This window comes from Eublepharis macularius, chromosome 3, assembly GCF_028583425.1.
Source record: "Eublepharis macularius isolate TG4126 chromosome 3, MPM_Emac_v1.0, whole genome shotgun sequence".
Lineage (NCBI taxonomy): Eukaryota > Metazoa > Chordata > Lepidosauria > Squamata > Eublepharidae > Eublepharis > Eublepharis macularius.
This window is the reverse complement of record NC_072792.1, coordinates 77,327,250-77,334,610: the sequence shown is the minus strand read 5'-3', so window position 1 is coordinate 77,334,610 and position 7,361 is coordinate 77,327,250. Positions and strand designations below refer to the sequence as shown.

General features: G+C 42.9%; 1 non-coding gene across 1 annotated transcript; it reads right to left on the bottom strand.

The window, feature by feature from the left end:
• Positions 1 to 6,799: 6,799 nt before the first annotated feature.
• On the bottom strand, positions 6,800 to 6,901 carry LOC129326822 (U6 spliceosomal RNA). The gene has a single exon (XR_008596743.1). It is a non-coding gene; the product is annotated as a U6 spliceosomal RNA (small nuclear RNA).
• Positions 6,902 to 7,361: the final 460 nt, after the last annotated feature.

Below are 7,361 nucleotides of genomic sequence, written 5' to 3'. Positions count from 1 at the left end.
AGAAGGCTATTTAAACAAATATTGGGAGTCTGTATATTGGCATATGTTAGAATCATAGAATCCTTGGGTTGGAAGGGACCTCCAGGGTCATTTAGTCCAACCCTTGGTACAATGCAGGAAATTCACAAATACCTCCCCTCCCCACACACCCAGTGACCCCTGCTCTGTGCCCAGAAGATAGCAAAACATCATCAGGATCTCTAGCCAAGCTGGCCTGGGGGAAATTGCCTCCTGACCTCAAAGTGGCAATAAGCCTTACCCTGGGCATGTAGGAAGGAGCCAAGAGAACTAAGCACTGATGTATCCCTTCCTGCCCTCCGTCTCTTGATCTGCTAAGTTTCTCAGAATCAGCATTGCTGTCAGTGGGCCATCTAGCCTCTGCTTAAAAACCTGCAAAGAAGGAGAGCCCTTCACCTCCCGAGAAAGCCTGTTCTGCTGAGGGACTGCTCTAACTGTCCGGAAGTTCCTCCTAATGTTTAGCAGAAAACTCTTTTGATTTAATTTCAACCAGTTGATTCTGGTCCAACTTTCTGGGGCAATGGAAAATAACTCCATGCCATCCTCTATATGACATATAAACATATTGAGGGTTACATAAAACTTAGGTTTGTTTTTGGTGCTACAGACTAACACAGATACCAGTCCAGGACTGGAATGGCGATTATTCCTGAAGGCACAGATATTCTGAGTGACACTCTAGGAATTCTTCTTAATCGCTATGACAAAGACCATAAAGGCATGGGAAAATTCCTAGAGTGTCACTATGGAGGCCATTTTTCAGCCATTTTTTTTTCTCACTCCACAACTTCTAAATCGGTGTCAACAGCCAGCTATTTCTTTGCTGTTTCTCATCTGTGTCTTAATAATGGCTACTGTTATTCAGTCTGTTCTGGTTCTTACAACCCCCCAGGGCTTTTACTGCTTTCTTTGCAGAGTTTGGCCCCCTCTCCTTTTCCACAGCAGCAAAATGCATGCAGTCTGACCTAATGTGGCCTTGAACAAGAAACCAGTTTAATCATTCAGCGTTGTAACTTTTGCTATCACTTGTTGTTTCTTCTAGGTATGGATATATATTGACAACCCAAGAATGTCCAGCAATATGGACTCAGAACAAGAAGGTCCCACTGGTCCAAAAGCTACAGAACCGAGCCTTCAGGCTTTGCCAGCTTGTAGAATCCTGTTTCATCCAACACTTCTTCACAGAAGCTCATAATAATATAATAGACATCCAAATCCTCATACGGTCTATTCTTTCATGATTACCTAGCTGGTTTCTTGTTCTACTTACCTTTTTAACTTCTTCCTCACCATTTGGACTACGTTATAAATTATACCTATTGTGGATATTTTTGTAGACAGGAAGTAACTGTGGACTGATTATTCTTGTATTTATTACTGTAATTATTATTATATTTATTGGAATGGTTATTTATTCATAACACTTGGAGCACTTTGCACTTTAATAATATATAATTATAAAAATTTGATTTTTTTACCACATATGTTATTATTATCTCCACAACAATCATCCTGTGTGGTGGGTGGGGCTGAGAGAGCTCTAGAAGTGCTGTGACTGACCCAAGGTCACCCAGCTGGCTTCAAGTGGAGGAGTGGGGACTACACCAAACTGGTTCTCCAAACTGTCTCTCAGAGCCAGTTGTATAAGGAGTTATATAGGGAACATGGATTATTTGTGTGGCTAGTACATTCCCACATGAACAAGTAAAAAAGCTTTCTTAAACAGTTCCTTTGTTTTTCACCTTCACTTTACAGTTTGTACTAAAATGCTAAACAGAGACAATGAGAAATTTCCATAAGGGCAGTGTCCAAAGACATTAAAAATTATTACGAAGCCCATATTTGTAGTGATGGTTCTAAAGTTCTAAGAAGAGAAGCATGTAATAGCTGTCACCCTTTCTAAGATTTTATGATCAGGACTCAGACTCCCTGAGATATTGTCCCCAGCTTGTATAACACACACACACACACACACACACACAAACACCATTTCTTATTGCTCCTCCCTTTCCTTTCCTTTCCTTTCCTTTCCTTTCCTTTCCTTTCCTTTCCTTTCCTTTCCTTTCCTTTCCTGCTGGTAGCTGTGGTGACTAGGGCTGAGCAATCCGGGATTCGTGATCCAACTAAATAGCTGGATTTATGCCAATCCATGATCCTGCTTTGCTGGATCAAATTGAAGAATCCTGGATCAGATCTGAGGAGCTGAACTCTGCTGGTCTGAATTTATTCAGCCACAGGCAGCTGCAGCAGAGGAAAGCAGCAGTAAGCAAGAGGGCAGTGGCATAAAGTGGAGGCAAGCTCTGTGCCACAGCAGAAGAGCAGTGAGAAATTAGCAGAGAAAGAAGGCAGCAGGCAGAGTGGATTCCTATCCCAGCCCTCCACCCCTGCCTCAGCTCCAAACAGGGCTGGATCTACATATTTTTTGAGGGGGGGCAAAAATGAAAAATGGCACCCCCTTATATTTTTTCTTTATATATACATATATGATCAATGTTTTAATATAGATATATAATAAACAACTCTTAAACCACAGAATAAATTGTGTTGACTTCTATGAATTGTTAATAGTAGCAACTTTATATTATCTTATCCATCATTAGCTAAGCATTCCTCCTAGAATTCCTTTTGTTGTAGGGAGCCAAGGGAGTTCATAGGCAGACATGCATGTTAGATATTAACATGAGGTAATCTCTTTTGGCTGGAGATCAGATCTAATTCTGGGAGATTTCCAGCCTGGAAGCTGGCAACCACCATACCATAAGGCTGGATGCTAAGGACTGTTCTTACTAGTGGTGTAAAATTTCCACAAGTTTTGAAGCCATAGGAAAAAGGTCCCCCTCCTTTTTTTTCCCTACATAACCTGGGAAATTTGGGGGGAAATTGATATGTATGCAATTCATTAACTTACTTTCCTGACAAATCATGTCTTATTTTATTGATTTAACAACTTAGCATATAGAAGTGTGCTATGTGGAATAATTAAATTTAAAAGTATAAAGTATATTAGTATTAGTATCCCACGCCCCTACCTTCCTGCCTTGGTTTGATCATCTCCCTCTGTGCTGATCTCTAAGCAAATACAGCAAATAGAATGGTGCCTGCCAGCTGGTGGGGTGATGGAGGAGCCCCCCCTCCCCCTCCATGCGCACCTTTTGGCGCAGTGGCACTTCAAGCTCTTCTCACCCCAGGCAGCAGTGCGCACATGCAGAGACAGGAAAAAAGCGAGTGAGCCAGGCACAAGCGCCTATTTGCTGGGAAGAGAGGCGAATGCAGATCCCCCTCCTTGCCGGCGCACAGGCCGCTCTCTCTTGATGGAGCAAATGGAGGTGGCTGCTGGCTGCCGGGGCCTGGGGGGGGCGACAGTGGAGCCCTTGCCCTTGCCCTTCCCCTTCCCCTCCCCCTCCCCCTTCACACACACATGCCTTCTGCTGGCTGTCCCACCGTTTAGTGTGCTTTGCTCTTGAGAGTTGAGGCAGAAAAAAAAACAAGAGGGAGAGCTGGGCACGAGCGGCTGTTTGCTGGGGAGGAGAACTCGGATTCTTTTCTTTGCCCATTTGCCGCCCCCTCTTTTATGGCGCCCGGGGCAGGCAACCCCCCTGCCCCCCCCCAACATCCGGCCTTGGCTCCAAAAGAGCCCTTCAAGCCACTGCCAACTGCCTTTTAAACTCTGCAGCTTCAGAGCCAAGCTACAAGTGACGCCTTACACAGGTTGGACACTTGTCAGCTTCCCTCAAGTCTTGATGGGAAATGTAGGCATCCTGGTCTTGCAGCTGTAATGGAGAGCCAAGCTGTAAAACCAGAACGCCTACATTCCCATCAAAACTTGAGGGAAGCTGACAAGTGTCCAACCTGTGTCAGGCATCACTTGTAGCTTGGCTCTCAGTGAGACTTACCTCCCCCCTTTACTTCAGTTTGTGATTCTCTAGTTTGATTTGATTTGACATTGGGACTCTTTGGTTGGACAATAGGATTCTCTGACTTGACATTGGTTCCCTTCCTTCACTTTGGTTTTGTTGGGCTTTGTTGGTTCAGCTTGCGTGGCAGTGGGACTTGCATTGGGACTGGCTTTTGGCCAAGGGCTGCCTTTGATTAAGATTTCCCTTTGCCTGGAAAACCCTGGAAATGTTTTCTCCATAAGAAACAAGAGTGGCTGGGGGCAGTTTGTTCAGGGGCTCAAAGATCTGAACCCCTGGGTCCAATCTTCCTGAAACTTGGGGAGTCTTTAGCAGACACGAAAGAGCAGGCTTCTTGCAAATTTGGTGCAGTTTGCTTGAAAAATGATCTCCCCAGCATCCCCGTTCCATAGTCTTTTCTATAGGGAATAATGGCCGTATTAGAGAATCTGAGCAGGATTTCAGAGTCACCCATTTTTTTCTTTTTGATGCATACCCTTATTGGTGATTACGTGGTTGGTCCTGGAGGAAGCTTGTAAGGTTTTCCTCTCTTCTCTGCTGCCATAAACACTTCAATTAGCACAAAATACAGAGCAACACGGTAAGTATAGCAACAACAAAACACAATTTCCCGTGCAATAACAATGTCTCCCTATTTTATTTACAGTAGTTGCATAACTAGTTGCAAATGGTGAAAATTGGAAAATTGATGACTAGTATGGAGTGGTAGCTGCATGAACCTTTGACAACTGTGTTCTTTGAGAAAGAGCTTGGAAACGGATACAATGGTGATCTGGACCTTCCGTTAGAATACTGATGTCACAGAATTATCAATGTACACCTAAAGAATACACGCAAAGGTCTACTTGTAATCTGTGAACTACACAGTTTATTGGAACCAAATCTTGGACTATACCCAATTCCAGTTGGAACATAAGGCGAGCTTGAATGAAAGAATTAGTGTGTACATGGTGCTAGGAAGCATTTGCACTTTAATACCTGTTGCAATATTAATAGAGCACTTGAAGCACTGGACACTTTATGTATTGACTTTGGAGCATATATGATGCCTGCAAAATAATTTTTCCTAGGACTGGTTACATGTGGTATAGTTTTCTGTTAAATAATAGTATAAACACTTCAATGACAGCATCCTAGGTGTCCAAAATTCTCTAGGGTACCAGGTCATTAGTGTGGACATTAAGAGTCCTATAAAATATATACCCTAGAAAGCCTTTTGCTGGAACTCAGAGTTCAAAACATAAGGACCCCTGGGTCATAAAGACTGATTCTGCACCAGTACATTCCCTCTTTTTTAGCTCCATACTGTGTTGAGGTTTTTTATGAATTCCACAAAGAATCTGGAGCCTTGGGGGGGGGGGTCACTCCAGTTCTTTCTCAGGCTTTCTCTAACTTTTAAGAGAGCACTATTGCTCTGCTCTTCCTTAAGATTCAATGTAGAGTCACCTTTTTCACTGTGCATAAATTTTCTTTCTCCTTCCATTGCTCCTCCACTCTCTTTTCTGTCCATTACTCTCACTTTAGTGATGGACAGAAAAGATATGTGGGATACAGAGCTTCCAATGTCTCCCATAAAGGAAATGGAACATTTCCCTATTTGAATAGCAAAGAAACATAAATGCCTGCTACTTTCCCCTCATTTTGTCATGTGCAAAGCTATTGTGAACTTAAACGAGAAAAGTTGAATCTTTAAAGGAAAGAACAACAAAATGTTTCCATTTTCTTAAATGGCAGGGAATACATTTTAATACCTTCAGAACATCATGTGGCAGTGTATCACATTAGAATACGATCCAGAAGAGTTAGCCGTGTTAGTCTGTAGTAGCAAAATCAAAAAGAGTCCAGTAGCACCTTTAAGACTAACCAATTTTATTGTAGCATAAGCTTTCGAGAATCACAGATCTCTTCGTCAGATGCATGGAGGGCAAAAAGAAACTGGTCAGATATAGAGGAGGAGAGGGGAGGGTGAAGGAGCTGTTTGCATCTACTCCGCCCTCCCCTCTCCTCCTCTATATCTGACCAGTTTCTTTTTGCCCTCCATGCATCTGATGAAGAGAACTGTGATTCTCGAAAGCTTATGCTACAATAAAATTGGTTAGTCTTCAAGGTGCTACTGGACTCTTTTTGACATTAGAATACAATAGTTAGTTGAACTATTAGATCAAATGAAATTACCATAGTGTCCAAAACTGCATTAAGGACCTTTTATGCTAGATAAAGGGTTGAGTAGATTCAAAAATCGTGCATGCTTCCAACAATTGGAAGAGCCTATAAAATGTACTTCCTTAGGGATTTTCTATCTCATTGTCTGGGACCAAGATAACAATTCTCTGTATTAAGGTTATAATGACCACTGCTAGATTGCTCTGCTGCCAGAAGAGTACTCAGTTCAATCACCAAAGCAGCAGGCTGCCATGCTTCTTGTCAGAGCCCATGGTTCTTCTCCTTTGACTATGCTGAGAAAAAAATTCTGACCTGGTAATATATCACAGACAGACCACAACCACCTCCAAAACCTTAGCAAGATATAAAAAGGCTTAAAAGAAAGATTTAAAGCATGCAGAGGACTCTGTTCCTTAATGCCTAAAGGCATAGTTATGGGAGATGGAATATCTTAATGGAAGTTAACAGGATCAGTGTCTTCTAGGGTGATAGATATCTCAGTGATAAAAATGTTGCTGGTTTTTCATTCCATCACATCTTTCCAAAGAGACTGGGTTATTTTAGGAATAGGAATATAAACCAAGGCAAGTAAAAGATAGAGATAGGGCTCTGCATAGTGTGCATCTGCTTGCCTGCTCATTGTACCAGCCAGCCCTGGTGAGTGGCTGAGTGAGCAAGCACTGCACAGTGGCCCCACTCGTTCTGTATCCCAGTCCTGTCTCACTGCCCTTCATGCCATCCTTGCTCAGGGGCCATCCTAATATTCTCTGTATTGTTCAAATTTAATACATGTGCTGCTGAGGTATGTGAAGGTGGAAATAGAGTGGATGTAGGGGAGGGGGCACATCCTTGACTTTTTCCCAGGGACCCAGAATAAGGTTTCCAGCCTCCAGGTGGGGCCTGCAGAACTCCCAGAATTTTAACTGACCTCCAGGCTACAGAGATCAGTTTTCATGGAGAAAATAGCTGCTTTGGAGAGTTGGCTATATGGTACTATATCCCACTGAGGTCCTTCCCCTCCCCAAAGCCTGTCCTCTCTGGGTTGTACACCCAAATTTCCAGGAATTTCTCAACTTGGAGTTGGGCACCCTACCTGAGGGCCAAGCTACACATGACGAATGACACTTGAACGGCAAGTGTATTTCTCCCTGTTCACTTGCCCTCCACTCAATCCACTTGCTGTTCAAGTGTCATTCGTCATGTGTAGCTTGGCCCTCAGAATCACTAAGACCAATCACTAATATTTCTATTCACTTTAGATTCTAT